This window comes from Tursiops truncatus, chromosome X, assembly GCF_011762595.2.
Source record: "Tursiops truncatus isolate mTurTru1 chromosome X, mTurTru1.mat.Y, whole genome shotgun sequence".
Taxonomy (NCBI): domain Eukaryota; kingdom Metazoa; phylum Chordata; class Mammalia; order Artiodactyla; family Delphinidae; genus Tursiops; species Tursiops truncatus.
In genome coordinates this window covers 106,603,591-106,627,814 of record NC_047055.1, presented here as the reverse complement: position 1 = coordinate 106,627,814, position 24,224 = coordinate 106,603,591, and the positions used below count along the sequence as shown (strand labels likewise).

The following is a 24,224-nucleotide window of genomic DNA, read 5'->3' as shown; positions in this document are numbered from 1 at the left end:
AATTTTTGTGTACGGTGTTTGGGAGTGTTCTAATCTTATTGTTTTACATGTCTCTGTCCAGTTTCCCCAGCACCACGTATTCAAGAGACAGTCTCTTCTCCATTGTGTATCCGTGCCCCCTGTCAGAGATTAGTTGAGCATAGGCGTGTGGCTTTATCTCTGGGCTTTCTATCCTGTTGCATTGATCTATATTTCTGTTTTTGTGCCAGTCCAATGCTGTCTTGGTTACCGTAGCTTTGTAGTACAGTGCGAAGTCACGGAGCCTGATTCCTCCAGCTCCTTTTTTTTTTTTCATCAAACTGCTTTGGCCACTCGGGGAGTTTTTGTCTCCATACACATTTTAAGATTTTTTGTTCTGCTTTTGTAAAAAAATTGCCATTGGTAATTTGAGAGGGATGCACTGAATATGTAGATTGCTTTGGGTAGTAGAGTCATTTTCATAATATTGATTCTTCCTATCCAAGAACATGGTATAGCTCTTCATCTGTTGTATCATCCTCAGTTTCATTCATCAGTGTCTTATACTTTTCTGTATACAGGTTTTCTGTTCCCTAGGTAGGTTTATTCCTAGGTATTTTATTCCTTTACTGCAGGGGTAAATGGGAGTCCTTCCTTAATTTCTCTTTCTTTTTGCTGTTCCTTAATGAATAGGAATGCAAGGGATTTCTGTGCATTAATTTTGTGTCCTGCAGCGTTTCAAAAGATTGGATTAGCTCTACTAGTTTTGGTGGCATCTTTAGGATTCTCTAAGTATAGAATCAGGTCATGTGCAAAGAGAGGCATTGTGACTTCTTCTTAACCAGTTTGCCTTCCTTTTCTTTCTTTTGCTGCTCTATTAACGTGGCTAGAAAGGCCAAAACCATGTTGATGAATAATAGTGGTGAGAGTGGTCATCCTTGTCTTGTTCCTGATCTTAGAGGACATGCTTTCAGTTCTTCACCACTGAAAAAGGTTTGCTGCGGGAATGTTGTATAACTCCTTGATTAAGTTGAGTGAGGTTCCCTCTAAGCCCACGTCCTGGAGGCTTTATATCACAAATGTGTGTTGACATTTGTCACGAGCTTTTCTGCATCGAGTGACTTGATCATATGCTTTCTCCTCTTCAATTTGTCAATAGGGGGAATCACATTGATTTGCGGTATTGAAGAATCCTTGCACCCTGGGAAAAATCCCAGTGACGTGAGTTAGGATACTTTCCCAAGTGGTGTTGGATTCTGTTGCTGCTATTTTTTGAGGCGCTTTGCATCTAAGTTCATCAGTGATATCGGGATGTAATTTTTCCTACTGTCTTTGTCTGGTTTTCCCAACAGGGTGACGGTGGCCTCACAGGAAGAGTTTCAGAGTGTTATACTTCCACGCCAATAGTTTGGAAGAGTTTGAGAAAGGTGGGTGTTAGCTCTTTTCTACGTGTTGGATAGAAATAACCTGTGAAAGCCATCTGGTCCTGGACTTTTGTTTGTTGGACGATTTGTAATCAGAGTTTCAAGTTCATTACTCGTACTGGGTCTGATAAAATTTTCGGGAATTTCCTGGTGCTTCAGCCTTGGAAGGTCGTACCTTCCGAAGAATTTGTCCATTTCTTCCAGATTGTCCATTTTGTTAGCATAGAAAAAAAAAAAGTAGTCTCTTACAAACGTTTTGTATTTCTGTGTGTCCGTGGTAACTTCTTTGCCTTTCTAATGAGGGGATTTCAGTCCTCTCCCTCTTTATCTTGAACTGATCCCACATAAGGGGCAACTATATGGTTTATCTCAACTAGAACCAGCTGACGCAAAGTACAGATCTTTGATCTGGAGTTTTCTTTGTTGCTGTTTCAGTCAGTTCGCCGCTTTTTCCTACATTTTTATTGAAGTCCCAGCTACAACTAAGACCCGACACAGCCATGGACTAAATGATTGGTAAAATAAGATGGACACAACTTCCCTTTGATCTATTGGTTTGTGAACTTAAATCTTGCTTCAAATCTGAGCCTGGCAGGTTCCCATTATTTAAACTGGTATCCATACCCCGGATACATATTACTGTAATGGGTGAATCACTTTCTAGGAAAAATCACACAGCCACCACCAACCCCGCCACTTTATGCATAGGTGGGTTACGTTACTTCTCCACATCTGTGAATCAATTCAAGTCCTGTACACGGTTAATCTGTACATTCTCGGAGGTAGAATATATGTGCTTTTATATACGTATCCGAATTTTCTCTTTCTGAGTGACTTCACGCTGTATGACAGTGTCTAGATCTATCCACAAGCCATGTACAAATGAACCAACATAGTTCCTTTTCGTGGCTGTATAATATTCCACGGTATACAGGTACCACATCTGTCTTTATCCATTCGTCTTTGGGTGGCCATATAAGTTGTTTCCATGACCTGGCTGTTGTAAATAGTGAACACTGAACATTAATAAATGCCTGTGCCTTTTAGAATTATGCTCTTCTCTGGGCTTATTACACTGGTGTGCGATGGCTGCTCATACGTTATGAAATCATTTTCAGTTTTTCAAGGAATTAAAAAAAGCTTCCCTCCCTAGTGGCTCTATCAATTTAGACTCCTGCCAAGAGTGCAAGTGTGTTCTCTTTCCGGGAACACCGTGCCCAGCAGTTATTTTGTTGATGGCCGCTGATGGCGTGACCGTTCTAAATGGTGTGAGGTGATACCTCAGTGTAGGCCCATGTGCATCTCTATAATAATAGTGATTTGAGCAGGTTTTTATCTGCTTGTTTACAGTGTGTCTTCTGTGGAGAATAGAAATCTGACTAGGACTTCACCCATGTATAGATTGGGTTGTTGGTTTTTTTAATACCAAGCAGCATACGACACTGTTTACGTATTTTTGAGATTGATCCTCAGACCGCTGATTTGTATGTAAAAACCATTTTTCCCATTCTGTGGGTTTGAATTTTACTTCTTTTTCATAGTTTCCCAAGTGCCAAAGCAAAATCTTAAAGGTTACTGAGGTCCCACTTGGATATTTCTGTTTACAAAACCAAGCAATGCAGAGAAACATTAAAAACGATCCGCTTTTTTTTATTTAATTTATTTTCTTCCTTGGGTTTCCTCTACGAGCTTTAGAGGTCCAGACTAAGTTTGGGTGCTCGGTTCCATTTTGGCTTCTTTTGTTGCGGAGCACAGGCTCTATCTAGGCGCACTGGCTTCAGTAGTTGTGGCACTCGGGCTCAGTAGTTATGGCGCATGGACTTAGCTGTTCCACGGCATGTGGGATCTTCCCAGACCAGGGCTTGAACCCGTGTCCCCTGCATTGGCAGGTGGATTCTTAACCACTGCACCACCAGGGAAGCCCTACTGGTCAGCTTTTAATTTGTGTGTGCCCGTGTGTTCAAATGGATTTCCTAGAATCATCCTTTAATAGTTGGTCTGAAAGGCTCTGAGGAGTGGTGTTTTGAGCTAGCTACTGCTCTTCCCTACTGGGAACTCTGAGAGCAAGGATAAGTACTGTCTCATAGAAAATCGTAGCTAAGGGCTTCCCTGGTGGCGCAGTGGTTGAGAGTCTGCCTGCCGATGCAGGGGACACGGGTTCGTGCCCCGGTCCGGGAAGATCCCACATGGCGCTGAGCGGCTGGGCCCGTGAGCCATGGCCGCTGAGCCTGCGCGTCGGGAGAGGCCACGACAGTGAGAGGCCCGCGTACAGCAAAAAAAACAAAAAAACAAAAAAACAAAAAAAAAACTGTAGCTAACCCTAGAGACAATGTATGCGGAAAGCAGCAGTTTTTAAGCCTAACTCTCCCATTCCTCCCTTCATTAAAAAGGTAGCTGATAAACCATGTCTTTTCTCGTCAATTCTTTTATGTTTCCAGGGGCTTCGAGTCATCCTCAAAATTGATGTTAACAATTTGAGTTACTGCAGGCATAATTTCCAAACTCCTGCAAGTTTATACTGAGATGGCAGACTGAAAGATGTCAGGATTTCACATAGCATTTCTCCATGTTCCATGCACATTCCCCCACCTTTCTCTTTTTTTTTCGTTAGCTGAAGCCGGTCTGGTTTCTTTCTTGTTGCCAGTTCCTTTCCCTATTCCTTCATAACTGCTGTCCAAAAGTCTAAGGATAATTACAAAATAGCTATAAAGAGAAAAATTATTAATGGGCCATTCTCAGGAATTAGTTTGAATGATGATGAATTTTGGTAGATGGAAGAAAGAAACTTCAGGTATTAGAACTGCTGCCTGTGAATTCTATGACACCTTAGTTTTCATTTTTGAAACTGCTTAATGAGGCAACAGATACAAAGTTTCAAGACATCAAACAGAGGAAGGTTGCATGCTGTTGGTGGGAATGTAAACTGGGAAAGCCACAATGGAAAACAGTATAGCGTTTCCTCCAAAAGTTAAAAATAGAACTACCGCATGCTCCAGGAATCCCACTTCTGGGTATATATCCAAAAGAATTTAGATCAGATTCATTGCACCATTATTCACAATAGCCAAGAGGTGGAAACAACCTAAATGTCCATTAGTAGATGAATGGACAAGAAAATGGGGTGTATGCATACAATGGAATATTATTCAACATTTCAAAAAGAAGAAAATGCTACCATTTGTGATAACACGGATGGACCTGGAAGACATTACGATAAGTGAAGTACTGAATAGGACAGACACAGAAGGACAAATACTGCATGATTCCACTTATATGAGGAATCTAAAATCCATAGTCAAACTTACAGAAACAGAGAGTAGACTGATGGGTTGTGTAACCGAGCAGGGCACTATGAGACTTTCCCAGAATAGACCCCCTCCTATGTCCTCCGCCTGCCTTTTGGTTTGGGGAAAAACTTTAGTCGCCGAATAAAATTTAATCAGAGAAGTGAGAAAATGCAGAAAGAAAGGGAAACAGTCAAGCAAGACAAAGTAATAATTCTTTAGCCATGAAACAAAGTCAAGGACCTTTAGTTCTTCCCCAAGAACTATAGGTAATATTCTGAGCCATGTCCTCTGAGCTGTTTTACAGATACTGAAACCCACCCCCCAAGGTGAAAGAAGTTAACGGTATGCTGCCCACAAGCACGGAGACCCCAGACCGGCTGGAACCAGAAGTCTGATGATGCTGAGTCCCCATTACCTCACCATCAACCAGTCAGAAGAATGTCCACGAGCTGATCACGCCCTGCTCCTTGAGCACTGTAAGACTCCTCACTACCCGCTCCAGGGCAGGACACACAGTCTTGAGCACATTAGCCTGCTGTGGCCCCCTTTGCCTGGCAAAGCAGTAAAGCTATTTCTTTCTACTCCACCCAAAACTGTCTCTGAGATTTAATCCTGCAACGGTGTACAGAGGCCAAATTTCAGTAACAGTTGCCAGGGGCTGGGAGGAGAGGGGAAAGGGAGAGCTACTGTTTAACAGGTATAACCTTTCAGATAGATATACAGAGAAATAAGTTCTAGCGATCTGCTGTCCAACACACTGCATATAGTTAACAGTCTTGTATTGTGGACTTAAAATTTTGTTAAAAGGGTAGATCTCATGTTTAGTGTTTGTAAGGACACTTTCTCTGGTAATGGAGCCAACAGCTGTCAGATTAAAAAAGCAACTAAAAAGACACTATGGATATCAAAAGCTGCATTCCCAATTGCTAAAATCAGGGAAAATAGCTCCCCCTCCAAACTGGTGTATTTTCAAATGTGAAAGTCCATTATGTTTGGCGATCAGGAATTTCAAAGTCAGAGTAAAGGCTGATGTGCCACTGCATTATAAACCACAGTCTCCTTGAACAGATTGTTTTGGTAGGATTATGCCTACAGACTGCAATTCAGGTGTTAGCAGGGGGCTGACTCCTGTCAAGAAAAAAAGAGCTTGAGCAGAAAGTCCGCCACTGTCACTGCAGTCTGTGCTAGTCGATGTCACCTTCACTTGAGGCACTGCAGTCACTGACGAAAAAAGTTTTGACCTCAAATTATTCTATTCCTAAATATAATTATTACCATAGGAGAAAAAAGTTTTGGTAGTTATTTAATATCTACGTTTTCTTGTGAAGTTTTTCGAGGTAAGGATGTTTTACTTGTAAATTTAAGCTACAACAAAAAATAGCTAAATTTAACTAAGTGCTTGCTCTGTGACAGACACTTTTCTGAATAGTCTATATGTACATCATTAACTGTTATTTTTTAATTTTTATTTCTTCCAGTTTTACTGAGATGTAACTGACATATATGGTACTATATAAGTTCAGTGTGTACAGCATAATGATTTGACTTCCATTTGTAACCACAGAACTAGCCCGAAACTGGCCCTATCCTGTTTCTAACAAGACTGAACTGTTTCTCCGAGACAGCAGAACAACCGCAAGTCATGCAGCCGAAGCAGGCACAGACGAGAAAATTTTGACTTCGAACAACACACGGAACCCTTTCAGAAGGGAAGGGTCCATTGTCCAAGATCCCATGCTGAAGCCCCTTCCCCATACTTTACCATATATGGCCAGGTTCCAAAGCCTTCCAATCGAAACTTGCACCCCAGCGCTTCCAAATACCTATCCTCCCCTAACTCATAGAAGTTTGATGGAACCCCCCCATCAGAGAAGCTCATTAGAGCCGTGCCCTCCTGTCTCCTTGCTGGTTGACCTTGCAATAGAGCTTTTTCTTTTCTCAAAAGCAGATGCTATAGCATTGGCTTCTACGCACGTCGGAAAGCAAGCCCTTTGCTCGGTAACACGTACATCATGAAATGATTATCACAATAAGTTTACTGAACGTCTATTATATAGGTACAAAAATATTTTTCCTTGTGATGAGAATTCTTAGGATTTACTCTACTGACAACTTTCATATATAACATGCAACAGTGCTAATTATATTTATTATGTGGTGTTTCATTAACTTTTCATAACCCACAGGAGGTACTACTATTAGCATCATTTTACAGGGGACTAAACTGATCATAGGAGAAGTGAAGTAACTTGCCCAAAGTTACACAGTTAGTAGTAAACCAGGAACTGAATACCCATTACACAATCCCAAAATTGTAATTTTTCTAGAACAGCACACCACTTTGCCAAATAACTTTTTCACCACTATATATTGCTGATTTCATGTAATTAAGTGAATTTCTTTTGACAGTGGGATGAAAATAAGATTAGAAGGATCAAGAAACACTATCTAAAATATTGAGACTACTTTATGAAATATATCCTAATCTTTATATATATTGGCTTGAGCTTGATTTGTATATTTATTTGTTGATTTTCCATCTTCTTCTCAAATATATAAGCCTTATAAAGAGAAAAAAACTGTTCTCCAAAGTATCTCCATCACTTAGAACACAGACTAGCACGTGGTAAATGTAAACTGTTTGACGAATGAATGACTTAATAATGAGACAACATATTTACTATTATTTCCTTAATTTTTTCCTTCAGAAGTGTCTCTATTTATAGTTTTAAATTAATTTTTATTGAAAATAGTTGATGTACCTTAATTTGTATTTTAATTCACATTGTATATAACATTCAATACTTTTTTCCCTATCTCTACCAGATATTAGTATGCTATGAAAGTGCTTTAAATTTCATAAGCATTTCCTGAATCATAATAAAATGTTCAAAAACAGCACAGGTTTCTCAAAATTGTGAACTCTTCCCTCATCTGTCTGTTCCTGCTCTTATGTGCCCTTCCAGGAGCTCCACTTAGCAATTTTCAGAGTGAAGATCTGGAAATGGTGAAATTAATGAAAGCTAAGGGAGAACAAGAGACACGTGACATGATACTTGTTCTTACGAAATTGTGAAAACATGTAGTAAGAGCACAGAGTAGAAGCCTGTAGTAGTGAGTGGAGAAGTTTCTAGCGAGGGTCAAGTTTAGGCTATCCAGGAAACTATAAACAGATTGTGAGGAGACCACTAAAAGGGCTCCTTGAAAATGGACTTCCCATCTTTGGCTACATATATTGGTAAATCGGACAGGCAATGCTATTTAGGCAGAAGCAGCCCAGGTCCATCGGACACTCAACAGCTATTGTGAGAGAATGGCGATTCTTACCTTGTGACCTCTGAGGTTTTCCAGTCGGTGTATTTGTCATTATTTTTCTGTTACCAAACAGCTAAGAAGTTGGGAGGGTAAAGGAATGGCTCTCCCAGGCATTCAGCTGTAAGACATGAGGGAATATCTCCCAGGCTGCCAGCCCTGGTAACACAGGTGTTAAGAATTCATTTCTGGTGCCTGTAAAGCCTACATTCTGGGGAGGAGGGGATGGGGAAACTCGTCAAGTGTCAGTAATTAGGGAACGCCATTGCTGCAGAGTTGGTGATGGCCATCTGGGGTTTCTCTAACCTTTCTCTTCAAGTTAAGAGTCAGCAGAGGCACAGCCATTAGACACTTAAAAAACATATTTTCACTATACCTTGTTGACCACACACCTGCACTATTATTAGGCTGTTAAAAAAATGATAAGGAGTGTAAAATGTTCTCCTACTTTGCCTAGCAGGAACAGAACTGTAAACAAAAATGCCTGACGAGTTTCAAGGTGACATGCCGTTTCCCAATCATCTCTTTCATGGCGCACTGTTTGCACTTAGGTACACCAAAGCAATGTAATTAAAGTGTCATTTCATTGCTTCACCTTTTAGGATCCAATCTATCTGGCAGGGTTTTTTTTAAAACCAGTAGTTTGAAGCTCAGATCTTTCCAACTCTCAGAACAGATGGCGCAGCCATATTAGCAGTGACACTATATATACACACCAAGTGAACTAGTGGTATTATCTGGTTAAGTGGCTGTCAGCATTTCCATTACAAACCCAGCTTTCAAGGGTCTATAATTCAGATACTTTAAATAACATCTGGCTGAAACTTGGTGTATACAAGTGATGAGTGTTGAGTAAAAATTAGTATAATTTTGTGAATGCCTGAATACTTCTGAAAGCTTGATCAATTGGGTCTTTTTTTAGTGACGACTTCCAGTTACCAGTATATTTGGGGATTTTTAGCACATGACAATCATTTATTCAGTCATTCATTCAGCAGATATTTATTTCCCATTTCCCATGTGCCAGGCCCTTTTCTAAGTGGTGGAGATCCTCTGGAGAATAAGCGGACAGAGTTCCTTCTTCCCAAAGGGCTTTTATATTCATGAAGAAATTGAAAATCGGCAAGCAAAATATACAAACAAATAAATCTCAAGCCAATATGTACAGCTAGGGATTAGAGTATGTTTCATGAAGTATTCTCAGTATTTTAAATAGTATATCTTGATCCTTCTAATCTTATTTTCATTCCACTGTCAAAAAAAGGAGCAATATTTCCTTTGATATTTATATTGTCTCGGTCAATCATAGTTAACAAAAATAAACGCAAAGCACACTTCAAAAGAATTTTAGCTGCCATGGTAGAACAGAATTTTTCTTACCTGACATCACAGATTTTAAATGGACCAAAAGATCCAAAAAACATAGAAACTGGGCTTTTCAAAGAAATCACGTTAGTTTTATGAATAACTACTGTATAACAGCTAGAGGGGAAGGGGAACCCAGGTTTTGTAGGGCTAGAGGCTTATACAATTTGGGGAGTCCCCTCTTATGAAAATGGATCTCCAGTAACAAATTTAAGTAAAAAAGTTAACATTTAGAATGAGAAAGGACATAAAAAGTTACAAATTGAAGAAAGCTCCCACGTATCCCAACATCAAAAAACCCAGGGCCGGGCTCCCCTGGTGGTGCAGTGGTTGAGAGTCCGCCTGCCGATGCAGGGGACGTGGGTTCGTGCCCCGGTCCGGGAAGATCCCCCATGCCGCGGAGCGACTGGGCCCGTGAGCCATGGCCGCTGAGCCTGCGCGTCCGGAGCCTGTGCTCCGCAACGGGAGAGGCCACAACAGTGAGAGGCCCGCATAACGCAAAAAAAAAAAAAAAAAAAAAAAACACCCCAGGGCCTGTAGAGAAACTCCAGTAAGTGACAGTCTCCGAAGCTTTAGCTTTACGTCCTTCACGGTAAATTAGTCACAGAGTAGAGGAATTGCCCTTAGCCAATATGGTGATTTGACACCAATCTTATAACCAAAGAATCTCAAAACAGCTGCAAGAGATGTAGAGAACAAACAAGGCGGGCAAGTGGTGGTGGTGGGGGATGGTGATGTGCTGAACTGGGAGATTGGGATTGACATGTATACACTGATGTGTATAAAACTGATGACTCATAAGAACCTGCTGTATAAAATAAATAAATTTTAAAAAAGCTGCAAGTTTGAAAGAAAATAGAAGACATGCTGAATACTGACTGAATTATAATAAATGAGAAGCAAACATTTAAGTAACATAAAAGAAACCAGAAGAAATTACACTTTTAAACTTCTACCTGGTGCCTAAGATTTTTTTTCCTTTAAACCACATAGCATTGTCTGAAAAGTTCTATTTTCAAGACTAGAGTACTGCTTTCTCTCTACTTGATAAATTAATGTCATGTAGCAAATATTTTCAATTCCAGCAACTGTGACTATTGGGCACCTAAGAGAGGGATCCTATGGCCATGCTTCATCTTGGTGAAAAAGAGCATTATAATAAGATAAAGGCCACCTGTCACATGAGTGATCATGGGTGGCCCCCAAATTTTACTTGTTAAGGAAAAAGGATGTAGAGGAAAGAGGGCAGGCTTGGGAGACGGACAGTTTTGATTCAAACCCAAGTTTTCATACATATTAGGTGAGAGTCCCGAGGTAAATTAATTTCTCTCTCAATCTCAGCTGTAATAATAATATCTCCATTGTAAGGATATTTTAAGGCTTAAATGAGATGCCTACGCCTAGAGAACCAAGCACAGAGTGGATAGTCAACAAATACTATCTTCACCTCCATCCACACTTGTAAGTAGCACTGAATGATGAACATGTGTAGTAAAGCAACATATGTTGTCTATAACCCCGTCTCCTTCCTGGTAACTCACAATCTTCTTTCTGGTAGTGTCCAGTCACCATCAGGTGATGTCCACTATGACACTATCTCTCAGCACTGAATGATAATGTCTTCTATTATAAGAGCTTGCAGGGACTTACTCTATTCTCCTCTTCTAGAAAAAAGCATTACAAAGTTATTTATCATGCATACTATCCTATAGGTATAATGATCACAGTTCCTTTGTTCAAAGATATCCCATTAGCCAGCCAATTATGTTGGTGATCTGTTATTCTCCTTTACAGCCCAAATGCTCCCTGCTCTCCAATTCACATGAACCTTTAAGAATGCCATATGTTCAAATTGCTTCACTCTGTACTTAGTCCCTTTCCTCGCATTATCCCCATCTGTGTAACTGCATGCTTTGGGGAATGCATACTTGACTTTTCGTTGGTTTTATATCCAAGCTACTGCCCAGTTTATTTATATGTGCTTTCTTTAATTGCTTTCTTCGGGTATTTGTTTCATGTTTACTTGACTAAAAATCTTGGTTAAAACAGTCTGTTCTGAGAAAACGTGGAAAGTTTCTAAGTTGACCGTCTTACTCCTAGTTTGCACTTCTACGGACAAGATCATTTAATTCTCAGTATGGTTGATGAAACACATCCTGTCTTTGTTCCTGCATCACTGCAAAAAATAGTTCTAAGTCTACATTTCCTACAGTTATCTCATCTTCTTTTTATTCATGCCATTTAGCTTAGGTGAGCAACAGACTTAAGGTCTTTTAATTAATTAAAATTTCATTAATTAAATATCATCAATAATGACATCATTTAAAGTCAAATAATAGCTATATGGTGGTGGGGTGTTACCAAAATGATGCAATCATTAATCTTATCATTTGAAAGGTTTCAATAACCCTTGAGAATATGATTGACTTTTCATTAATATCAGCACTGTTTCAGTATTTGCTTTAAGATTGATTTTGACTATTTTTTAAAATTTATTTTTATTAATTTATTTATTTTTATTTTTGGCTGCGTTGGGTCTTTATTGCTGTGTGCGGGCTTTCGCTGGTTGCGGCGAGCTGGGGCTACTCTTCATTGCGGTGCGTGGGCTTCTCATTGTAGTGGCTTCTCTTGTTGCGAAGCATGGGCTCTAGGCACGTGCCACAACTAGGCTTCAGTAGTTGTCGCACGTGGGCTCAGTAGTTGTGGCACGCAGGCTCTAGAGCGCAGGCTCAGTAGTTGAGGCACATGGGCTTAGTTGCTCCACGGCATGTGGGATCCTCCTCGACCAGGGCTCAAACCCGTGTCCCCTGCATTGGCAGATGGATTCTTAACCAATGAGCCACCAGGGAAGCCCCTTGACTATGTCTTTAAATGGAAACATCCACATCATATTTCTATATACCTGAAGAACTGGCTGGTGTACATGGTAAAGACAGAATTATTTAAATGGTTACATTTCTTTGGATCAAAATTGTATTTTTGGTAAAGGGTTTTCTGAAGTCTGACAGGAGAACTTTTTGCCATTGTTCTACAATGGATGCAGTTTAATGTAAGACTTTTGTCCCCTGTCCCTACATTATGAAAGGAGTAAATGATTTCATGAATGATATTGGATTATCCTTCTGCAGTACATAGCATGTAATAAGAAAATATGGAAACATATTGTAAAGCTATCTGGGCCAAGTTTCTTCCTGTTTAGAGACAAAGGTTTTGCTATGTATTTCAGAATGCAGTGTTTCTAAGAGCAGAATATGGTGGACTTCAGAAAGGCATTCTAAAAGCCCAACACAAATTTTAACCTAATTTATGAGTCCTCTTACTAGTGGATAGATGTGAGGTTCACAGAAGAAATATTATTTTGCCCATGCTTCTGAAATTGGAGCTCCATAGACACATCTCAGGAACTGCCAAGTGAACACAAAGCCCAAGATTAAGTATAATGCATCTTCTGTGAATGTTGATTCTACATGAAATCTTGGGGGGAAGAAAAATCAAATAATTTAATTGTAAATAATTTCTTTTTAAATCAACACCTACGGGTATATTACTGAATAGAATGTAAAGTCTTTCTGACTAGACATGAGACTTCAAAAATATTCCAGTCTGGGGCTTCCCTGATGGCGCAGTGGTTGAGAGTCCGCCTGCCGATGTAGGGGACACGGGTTCGTGCCCCGGTCTGGGAAGATCCCACATGCCGCGGAGTGGCTGGGCCCGTGAGCCATGGCCGCTGAGCCTGCGCGTCCGGAGCCTGTGCTCCGCAACGGGAGAGGCCACAACAGTGAGAGGTCCGTGTACCGCAAAAAAAAAAAAAAATTCCAGTCTGGTAGTGAGCTCCTATGTGTAATGACCTGTTGCTGCAGGGGGAACATGGCCATTCTCTGCTGCCCCTAGCGTTACCTTAACAGAAATGCTTTATAAAGTATACCCTTACATAATTTGAAGTACCATTCCATTGTCTCTCTTAGCAAAGACTATCCAGAAGGGTATTCCAAAGGTTAATATGTTTGTCCATAAAGAAATATTTGTTAATTCCTATCTATACACAATTAAGAAGACAAGTTGGGAAAACCACAGATACTATACACTGCCTTTCCATATTTTGTTCCCACCGTAGATGTTTGCCAGTAAAGGGCAGTGATCATAACACAGACATATTAAGGAAAAATAACATCATTTCAGACACATATAATTTGTATACCAATTTTATTTGATCCACATACTCAAACTGAGGTAGGACCAACTCATCATCACTGTACTTATTATGATAATGAAACAGTGAGTAATGGGTACCTGAACTGAGGTAATTCTGGAACAATATCCTGTATAGGTACTCATAAGGCAGTTGGACTAGGTTAAGAGGCTGAATACAAAATTCAGGTTATTAGCACTTTTTTAATATAAAATATTTTGTTTTTCTGGTAAAGTAAAATTACTTTGAAGAACACAAGATAATATTATTATGCAAACGAGCAGGACCCTATGGGGCCTTCCTGGGGCAGGCCCTTCCCCCATATCCTCTGCTCTGAGGTAGCCAGATAATAGTAACTCATGCATATTTCCTGAGTTTTTCAGATGCTAAAAACCACCACCAAATGGGAGAAATTAACTACTTTTTGATCATGAGCACATAGCCCCAGACCTACTGGCGCCTAAGGATTGATAAGTTAACCGCCCTGTTACTTCAGCATCAACCAATCAGAATTGTGCATGACCTGATCACATACCCTGTGAGCCCCACCTCCCTCACCTGGACTTTAAAAATGCTTTCCTGAAACCCTTTGGGGAGTTGGGGGGAGGGTTTGGGCCTAAGCCACCCGTCTCCAGCTTGGCCCTGCAATAAGCCTTTCGCTGCTCCAAACTCCAACGTTTCGGTATTGTTTGGCTTCACTGTACGTCGGGCACACCAACTTGTGTACGCTAGCAATTACACAATAATCCTCATTCATTACAACCTCAGTCAATGGAAATTAATGATAATTTGACTAATGCTGTACTGAACTGAGCTTTTACACTATTTACCCAGATAGTAAAATTACCATGCAAGATTTCACAATGACTGACTCATATGAGGGAAGAAATGTCATATTTCACTGCCATAATGTCAAATAAGAAGCACACGCTAATTACACGATTAATTTGGTCCAATGAAATTATTATTTAGCATAAACCTCAAATTTTTCATCTAATGTGCGTAAGCTAGAGATGTAAGATTGCATTCCTAAAGGTGGTTATTTGTGTTAAGCTTTTCTCCAATTCACAATTCCATTTTCTAATTGGTCTAAAATATAGAAATCACATATATCAAAATACTCTGATATCTAAATCCAATCATAAGAGATTTGTTCTAATTTGTATCTAGTATTACTATAGTTATAGCCTCTGAGACTGACCATGAAATTGTAGCTTCCCATTGTCCAGATAACACTTACATATAATTCTGACTAATAAAAGGAAACTAGACAGAAACAGGCAAAAAAGAATATATTTCATAAATACTACTTTTTATTTAGATTTCTTATTATGGACTACATATATAAAATTCTTTCGTAAAAGCTGTTGGCATCAGTCCACTCACAGTACTCATTCTCTCTCCTCAGCCTCCTGCGCCTCCTCTTCCTCCTCTCTCCCTCCCTCCTTCTATCGACTTTAAAAGGGAAATAACTTTAAAGATACACATTGCTGAAAACAAATCAATGAGTAACTGAATAAAATGATCAAACGCTTAAGGTGCTTAAGAAAAAGAACAAAAAACAAAACTGCTTTGCCTTTTCTGGATTAGCGGGTCAACACATAATTCCAAGCCTCCTATAGGGGGAGCTGCCGCACTACTGAACTAGACCCCGGCCTTCAGTTAGGTATCTATAATTTTAAGCCTACCTTACATAAACAGAAAAGAAATACTAACGACTCATTAACATGTAATTGCAGAACACTGTTTTTTTCTTTCTTCACGATGTCACAGATGTCAACTGAATGTGTCTAAGGAAGTTGATACTACAATCTGTTGGTAAAACACAGTATTTTTTTGTTTTGTTTTGTATTTGGAAGAACATAGACCAGGTGACAAGGCAATGTATTAAACGTGGGCTGCATAATACACAAAAGGATAAGTTAACAAAAGAATAAAATGATACAATTTCAGAAAAGTGAGGGCCAAAGAAGTGACCCCTTCCGCCCCCCAATTCTTCTGCACTAATAGCAAGGGGAAATATCACAATACAATACAAATTTTAATAAATTTATGTCAGAACTTAATGACTGATACTTGGAAATGTGGTCTGGTAGCAAAGGGTTGAGTCAACATGGAGCGCAGGGAGGAAATAATTAAGATGAGATTTGTCAACTCTTTTTATTATATGTGCACCAAGCTATAACTCACGAAATTTAATTAAATTCTGATGGAAACCTCCGTGTCTTTATTTATTTACTCTTAGCTAAGGGTTATGAATACTAATTATTTTCAGTTATTGTTTTCAAGAGAATCTAACAATCTCAGTTAAAGTATAAATTGGCTATTGGTAAAGAAATACTTTAAAATATTAGATGACTATGGGGCAAGACGGGAATAAAGACACAGACCTACTAGAGAATGGACTTGAGGATATGGGGAGGGGGAAGGGTAAGCTGGGACAAAGTGAGAGAGTGGCATGGAAATATATACACTACCAAACGTAAAATAGATAGCTAGTGGGAAGCAGCTGCATAGCACAGGGAGATCAGCTTGGTGCTTTGTGACCACCTAGAGGGGTGGGATAGGGAGGGTGGGAGGGAGGGAGATGCAAGAGGGAAGAGATATGGGAACATATGTATATGTATAACTGATTCACTTTGTTATAAAGCAGAAACTAACACACCATTGTAAAGCGATTATACTCCAATAAAGATGTTAAAAATATATATTAGATGACTATAATGTTATTGATGAGCTGAAATAATATGAAGATTTGAGGTGAAGTTCCTAAGGTTATAAAAAATATTAGTCAATAAAGACATTTAAAATCCAGCAAAGTTGTGCTTATGCAATACAATTATCTTTTGTAAAATTAAGCACGTAAATGAAAAATATGGTATCTTTTAATGGTGAAATTTATGGAAATTGCTTTGTTATGTGCCTTTCCAATTTACCCAAAGAATTGTAAATTTCTTAGTAGATTGCTTATTTGAATTCAAGAAAAGTATTCAATGTTATGACTGTTTTTTGATAACAGAGCTGGTTATATTACAAGAGTTTATTTATAATGCTTTATACCTGGTTGATTTATACAGACGATGAACAAACCATTTATAATATTTCTCTGAAGCTTTATTTTCCCTTTATAGTCACTAAATTCAATGCCTAAATCAAGCTCATAAATTATATAAATTATTGGTTAGTACAGTTACTATAGCTCTTTCCACATGCTCAAACCTTAATCATAACTTTTATAGTGTATAAACTGACAAAGTGAAAGGGCTATGAGTTTTTTTAACCTCAACTAGTTTTTAGCAATTAATTATTCTGAAATTTACTAATATGATAGAGAACAATAAATTTGCAAGTTTTTAGCAATGGCGCAGCATGATTCTTATTGAGAATCTGAAACAATATGATATATACACAAAGAAAACTGAGTTCTTGACAAAAATATTGTCACAGAAATGAAAAAAATACATTTTTATATTTTTCACAGGCTCAGAGTTTTACTGATATCAAAAAAATCTCACTGATTATTTCTCTGAAACTGGGATGTATCAGAAGAACTAGTGAAAGTTTGTAGGATAAAATGATTATTTTCATCTACAAGGCTGCTTTATACTTCCTTTCATCTTAGGAATTTCAAAGTCTTTTAGCATGTGAACTGACTTATTGAATAAATCATGTATGCACTCAACCTGATTTGAAACAAAAGAAGAAAGTGAAATCTGGGGATAATCAATTAGTTGATTTGAAAAGTAATATTATTAATTAACATTCACTGAGCATTATGCCTGGCACTGTAATAATCCATGGAAATAAATAGTCCAGTGAGATATATGCTTGTCCTCCAGTGCATAAGTCCAAATACATATAGAATCTAAATAGCTATATGGGAAGAGAAGGATCTGGATAGGGAGAGAAGAGAGATATAAACTTTGTGGATCTGTATTTAAACAGATACGTAAGACTCAGAGGTCCTGGCAGAGAGACAAGGAAAAGGGAAGAGAGGAGTTCAGAGAGAACTTCTCAAAGGTAGTGAATATTGAAGTATACTATAAAAATGCAAACACGGGGCTTCCCTGGTGGCGCAGTGGTTGAGAGTCCACCTGGGGACAGGGGTTCGTGCCCCAGTCCAGGAAGATCCCACATGGCGCAGAGCGGCTGGGCCCGTGGGCCATGGCCGCTGAGCCCGCGCGTCCGGAGACTGTGCTCCGCAACGGGAGAGACCACAACAGTGAGAGGCCCGCGTACCGCAAAAAAAAAAAAACCTCAGGGTGATAGAGAGGAAAACGTCAAATATCTCTTTATAATCTCTGATTTTATTAATTCAGTTACATATATTTAAATCTCATATATAAATGCTGTTTTAAAATATTTCTTTATTCTACTCACATTTAATGAAATAATTTTCTTAAGATGCTTCAAAGCCAACTCCAACATCAATGTCCTCCCATTACCTTGATCCCTTTTCTGCGTCCCCTAACACAGTGTTCTAGAACACATACCGCTTCAGTCTAAGTTATTTGAGACACAGCCCGTTTTTGATTGTGTGTTTGGTATTCTTACTGGAAATGTTAACTGTAGCCTGGAAATGTTAACTGAAGCCATGAGTACCTGTTTGCCTATCATAGAGACTTAAATAAATTATCCTTTTGGCGTAATTTGTGATCCCCACAAAATAACTCCTTCTGACAATTCTTTTTAAAGTAATCTTGAAATGACTTGTTTTCAGTGACATTTAACACTTTAGATATTGATGTATGAGATACTATTTTCTATTTTTTTGGGAGGGGCATGGGGGGAAACACTGCTAAATTAGTATTTCCTAGACTTAAGTAGTTGTTAAAAGTGCTCAGAGTGTGAAAGTTTGGGGGTAATATTAATTTCAGCTTTTTGGAAACTTTATTTGCTAATATGCAGCATGAACTTATAGGAAAAATATAATAGGTGACATTTCTCTTTCTTAAAAGAATATAACCATTTTTTAAAATTTTATTTTATTTTTGTGGAGCACTGTATGAGAGTGAGGCTCTGTGGCACATGTTACAAAAAAGAAAGCTGTGCTTTACTACTAGAGATACAAATTAGGGACTCCAAGCATTGTAAAGTGTGTAATGACAGGACATAAAGTTGGAAAGGGCCTTGGAGCTCTTGCTAAGAACTTGGAACTGTGTGGAGCTGGTATTTAGGTACAGAGGGCAGTAGGGGTGGGGTTAGGAAGAGTTAGATGATATATTCCAGAAATCACTGCATATGGTCATATTCAAGCAATATATAGGAGTTATATTAAATACGATTAGGTTGAATAATGCACTAGAAACATATGTCTAAATCTATCAAGTTTGAATCCTATCCTGAAACAATTTATGTATTTTGGCACATGCTAGCAGAATGCCTTACTTTGAAATATTCACACAATGCAATTGCCATTCTGGAATCGAAGATGAAGCCATTAGCTACACAATGGCATTCTGTGATTTCTTTTTTTGAGTATATATACATTTTAACATAGATAGCTGGCTTTTTAAAAACTCCATTTCCTTGAATTTTGGAAGGACTAACATGAATTTCAAAGGAGCTCTCCCAACTAAATTTGCTTAAGAAGATGAAATAAATGCTCTGCCCATGAATGCAGAGTTGCAGTATGGAATATTTAAGCACTTGAATGGGGAGAAAGAGTAATTAGGAGAGTGGCTTTTCATCTGCTCAAGTTCTGAGAATGTGTAAACCTTTAGCAGTATCTTATCCTTTCCCCTTTACTCCCATTTTTTCCCTCACATATTCTTAACTTCTTTTCCTATTTATTTTTCAAATCCAAAGTAGTGGTGAGTAGGAAAGAAGACATCACATCTAACTACCCCAGAGCTCAAAGGGATTTCTTTGTTAGGTTGTCTACATTACAGCCTCCAATTTTGTGCCGTTGCAGATATACCCTGGAGATACTGTGGGTTTGGTTCTAGACCATCGCAATAAAGCCAATATCGCAATAAAAGAGGTTAAAAATTTTTTTGGCTTCCCGGTGCATATAAAGTAATGTTTACACCATATTGTAGTCTATAAGTGTGCAGTAGTATTATGTCTAAAAAACACATCACACAAAAGTTTAGTAATATGTATACATGGGAGAGACCCAGGAAAACTGAGTAACTTTTGGCAGAAGCCCTCACCTTAAATACCATCTTCAGCTAAAGACAAAAGAAGTGTGAGCAGGGGCAGGAGGTAGTGGTTTGGGACTTGAAAGGGGAGGAAGGCAATTTGCCTGGGGATAAAAAGGCAAATGCTTGCTGGGCCCTGCAGAAACAAAGGGACACAGAGAGGAATTTTAACAGACAGACTTTGCTAGGTTGTTCCCTGTCTACACACCTATTGGGTTGGCCTTTTGTAAAATGTTGTGGACAAACCTGAACGAACTTCTTGGCCAACCCAATACTTATGCTATATTATATTATCTTATACCTATTACACTATAGTTATCTATGGCAATAGCTCCCTTCCTGGAACAGGTCCTCTATCTACATTCTTTATGCAGTTAGGGAGAAGGTCAAAGATTCTTCCTGAGTCTTTTGGGCCTTGACTGTTTTCAACTTGAAATAATTCACAGCCCAAAAAGGCACTTCAGGGTGGCAAATTTTGCTCCCCTACAACAGTTATGAATCTCCTTTGACTAATCTCTTTAATGGGTCCTTAACACTCCTGAGCTGCAGCTGAGTTTTCAGTCCCTTACCTGAGTAGCCTCCTGCCCACTGACATATTCCTATTTTCATGTTTAGTGCAGTTATCTACCCAGTTTATACTTTTAGGGAGAAAAAACTCTCATAATGTGTTTTTATCCACTTTGCCATGGTTTACATGTATAGACTGAAACAAAGTTTTTCACATAGTATGGAACATATGTGGGACACATTTTGAGTGGGAATTAGTGAAAAATGATTTGTAAGAAGACATATTCCAGTTCCTTTCTCTTCACTTCCCTGTAAGTTTCCCACATGAGTGGAAAGGCCTTCTTTCTGAATCTGTGTATCTCATGGGGGTCATTGGCTTCACAAAGAGGTCTTATGGCTTTTTCTTTGAGAGACAAACAATAAATGAATATAGCTGAAGTTCAACAGTTTTGTCCAGTTTTACTCACCAAAATTGGTATAACTCTCACCGTAAATACGATCTTCAGCTAAAGAGTAAAGAGGATGTTGGGGGTAGAAATTTGGCACTTGAAAGAGGAGGAAGGCAATTCACGTGGAAAGGCAAATGTTAGGTAAACACGTGTTTGCTGGGCCAGGCAGAGACAATGGGACACAGAGTGGACTCTGATCTTCAAGCGTTTTCCCCACCACACCTCCCCCTTTATTCTTTGCAGATATCTCTAATGACAGCTCTATTCCTGTAACAGGCCCTTTAAATTCTCCAGGCAGTTAGCAAGAAAGGTCAAAGTTTTTTCCTGAGTCTTTTGGGCCTTGACTGTTTTCGGCTCGAAATAATCCCCATACCAGAGAGACATTTTTGGGGGTGGCAAATTTTTTCCCCTACAATCCCAAAATAAATAACTTGGAAGCATAGTCATCTAAAGCAATCCAAAAGATATGAAATGGATGTTAACTGAGTTTCAGAAAAATACATTTGAAAAGGCTGCCTACACTATTAAGCCCTAAATGGACATATCCTTTTCGGCAATTACAAAGGAGCCAGAACACTAAAAGCTCTCTTCAAATATAAAGTATAGGATCTAGAAAATGCATCACTTTTATGTCATTTATATTTCATTTTTAATTTAAACCTCAATCAGTCTTCCTTTCCTAATTTGATCCATCCATTTCCCCCTCTCTACATTACAGTTCTCATTTAAAATATAATCCCTTTTTTATAATAGGTTTTCTATGAGTAAAATAACTTCAATTATAAGACTGAAGGAGGGAAGGTTGAAGTTAAATGCTTCGAATAATTCCGTATTAAGTATTTAAGAACAGTAAATCGAGGGTACTGACATGGCAGACCACAGGAAAAAAAAATCAAAGGAGGAGAATTTTCTTTAAAATTTACTGACTCCCTGATGATTCCTGCAAAAGTTGTAACTTACGGGCTAGGACTCTACACTATCAGAACAACCAACTGAAAAATGAGTCATTTTATTATTTGCCTCATCTTAGGAGAATCATTCCTAGAAAGCTAACCAAACAACTGCCTTGAATTATCTTCTTCAAAAAATTGACTCAAATAAAAGCGGCAGAAGTCCTTTCCCTTTCTCTTCACTGATCAGACACAAATATGCACATATATTTCTCACTTCTCACTGGTTTGCTTCCTCTACTGCTCATATTGCTAAAAGCATTTGGGCTTCTTTCTCTGTAGTATCTGATTTCATGCTGAGAGAGCCCCTATTGCTATCTAATAATACATAGAAAGGAATGTATATGGTATCATGATTCCTTAATATCACATTCTCTTAGAGGCTTATTTCTACTGGAAAGCACAAAGGAGAGAAATGTTTAAAAACAAAAGAAAAGACATACATGAGAAGACATAAAATTACCCCCTTTTATAACTTGACCAATAAAACGAGACTATAGTCTCTAAAGTATTAGAATGAGCATTTTCTCGTTCTTTAACACTGTGTCAACTACAAATTGGCACTTGCCATCTACATCTACGAGGATTAAATCAGGTGCCTCTGCAGCTGCTGACCTTCAACATCCCCTGAAAGGAATTCAGGGTGGAGATCAGGAATGAGGCACTGCTGCTCTGAGCAAAACTAGCAGAACAGGTCTTCAGATAGTTAGACGTTTTCAGGAGCTGATTTTATGAGCCCAATTCTTGCATCTCCTCCTATCTAGAAAAGCACTAAAATCCTTCATGGTGATGTCTGCTCCTCGTGACTAGCAGTAACCTCATGAAATCTTCTGCAAAAATATGTACTTGATTGCATGTATTCCCCCTTCACCAAAATCATATAATATATTGACCTCCCCCGCCCCCCGCTACTTCTTTGGAGCAGTTTCTCAGAGCTATCTGAAATGCTGTCTCCCGGGCTGCAGTCCTCATTTTGCCCCAAATAAAACTTAACTCGCAACTCTCACATTGTGCATTTTTTTTTTAAGTTAAGAGCTGTCTGCACTAACTAACCCAAGTTGGAGGCAAACCTTGCTTCTCCAGGAAACAGGTTAGTTAAGTGTCTGCTCAGAAGACTCGTCTTATCTCCTTGTGTGGGTTCAAAGGGGAACGATAGACTTTTAGGAGGAAAGGGTATGAGGAAGTCTACTCCGGCTTCAGAATTTTTAAGAATTTAGTTCTAGTGGATATCAAAAAGTATCACGCAGTATCTTAATTTTAATTTTCCTGGTACAGTTGACCACAATATACCTGTTTTCATCTCTGTTAAAAATACCTTTTAATCCATATTGTAGATTTACAGATTTACTTATAATATATTCTGATAAAAAGAAGTTCTTAATATCAACATATTGATATTATCTATTCTTGTATAATTAATTTTTTATTGTATGGTTTAAAAAACTCTTCCTTACCCTTGAATCATAAAGGTAATTCTCCTATATTTTCGTCTAAGTATTTAAAATTTTCCTTCAACATTTAAGAAATTAATCCATCTAAATAGACTTGTGTGTGTGTGCGTGTGTGTGTCTGTGTGTATAATGTAGAGAATGTTTTTATTTCTTAGATGTAGCATCAATTGTCCCACTAATTTAAAAGACCATCTGTTCTCCACATCTTCCTTGGTACCTGTGCTATTCATTTACACACACACACAGACACACACACACAAACTCTCTAGTATCTTTGGCTTCTACATTCTGTTTCAAACAACAGTTTGCCCATAACTTTGCAAATCTACGCGGTCTTTATTGCTAAAAGCATATACTAGTGAGTTTGTTTGTTTTCAAGAATAAGTTGCCAACTCTTTAGTCTTTGCTCCTGCTTATAAATTTGTCAAACTCCTTTATGAAACATACTACAAATTTTATAAGCCTCACTTTGAATATATAAAACAATATGGAGGAGAACTGGCATCTGTATGACACATGGATTGTATCCATTTACTTGCTCTCTATTTTGTTTTTGAAACCAAAAAAAATCCTCACAAAATTCAGCCATCTTTTGATACACTTATTACTAGGTAACTTACACTTCGGATTGTAATAGTACCTTTTAAAAACATATTTTTGAGCTGTTGATCACACATGACTTTTTGATTGTTAATCATGTAACTAGTCAGCTTGCTATATTCCCTTATTTAATTAAAAAAATATATTCTCTGATTTTTGAGGTGTTTTATGTGGCTCTCTTGCTACAATTAATAGTATTCTTTCATTTCTAAATCACAAGCTCTTATTTCATTTTACTTGTGTTACCGTACTACCTAGGCCCCACTTAAAGTTTTAGGTTAAAGCAGTTATTGTGGGCATCTGTATCTTTTTTTTTTTCCTAAATGAAAGTAAGTGCTTCCACTATTTTATCATTAAGAACAATGTTGGCTTGTTATATTTGTCCAGATATTCTTTGTGGTACAAAATGGTTTGATCCTCCCTAATCCTATTTCTTATACCGTGGCACAAAGGAAAAGTACATTTCTCAACCTTCCTTATGGTCATGGTGGGGTCCTATTATGGAGTTTTGACCACTGGGATATGGAAAAAAGTCAAGTACACAACTTCCACAAACAAGTCATCATGACTTCCAGTCATAAACCACCAT

The 24,224-nt window shown here is 38.4% G+C and overlaps 2 long non-coding RNA genes across 2 annotated transcripts in view; both read left to right on the top strand.

Annotated features, from left to right (window-relative positions):
- Positions 1-1,160, top strand: part of LOC117310245 (uncharacterized) — a 3,366-nt gene extending 2,206 nt beyond the window's left edge. Inside the window, exon 3 of the long non-coding RNA XR_004524422.2 lies at positions 1,118-1,160. This is a non-coding gene — a long non-coding RNA (uncharacterized lncRNA). The remainder of the gene's footprint in view (positions 1-1,117) is intronic.
- A 1,958-nt stretch (positions 1,161-3,118) lies between these two features.
- On the top strand, positions 3,119-15,755 carry LOC117310320 (uncharacterized). The gene is made up of 2 exons (XR_004524493.2): positions 3,119-5,145; positions 6,234-15,755. It is a non-coding gene; the product is annotated as an uncharacterized lncRNA (long non-coding RNA).
- The last annotated feature ends 8,469 nt before the right edge of the window (positions 15,756-24,224 follow it).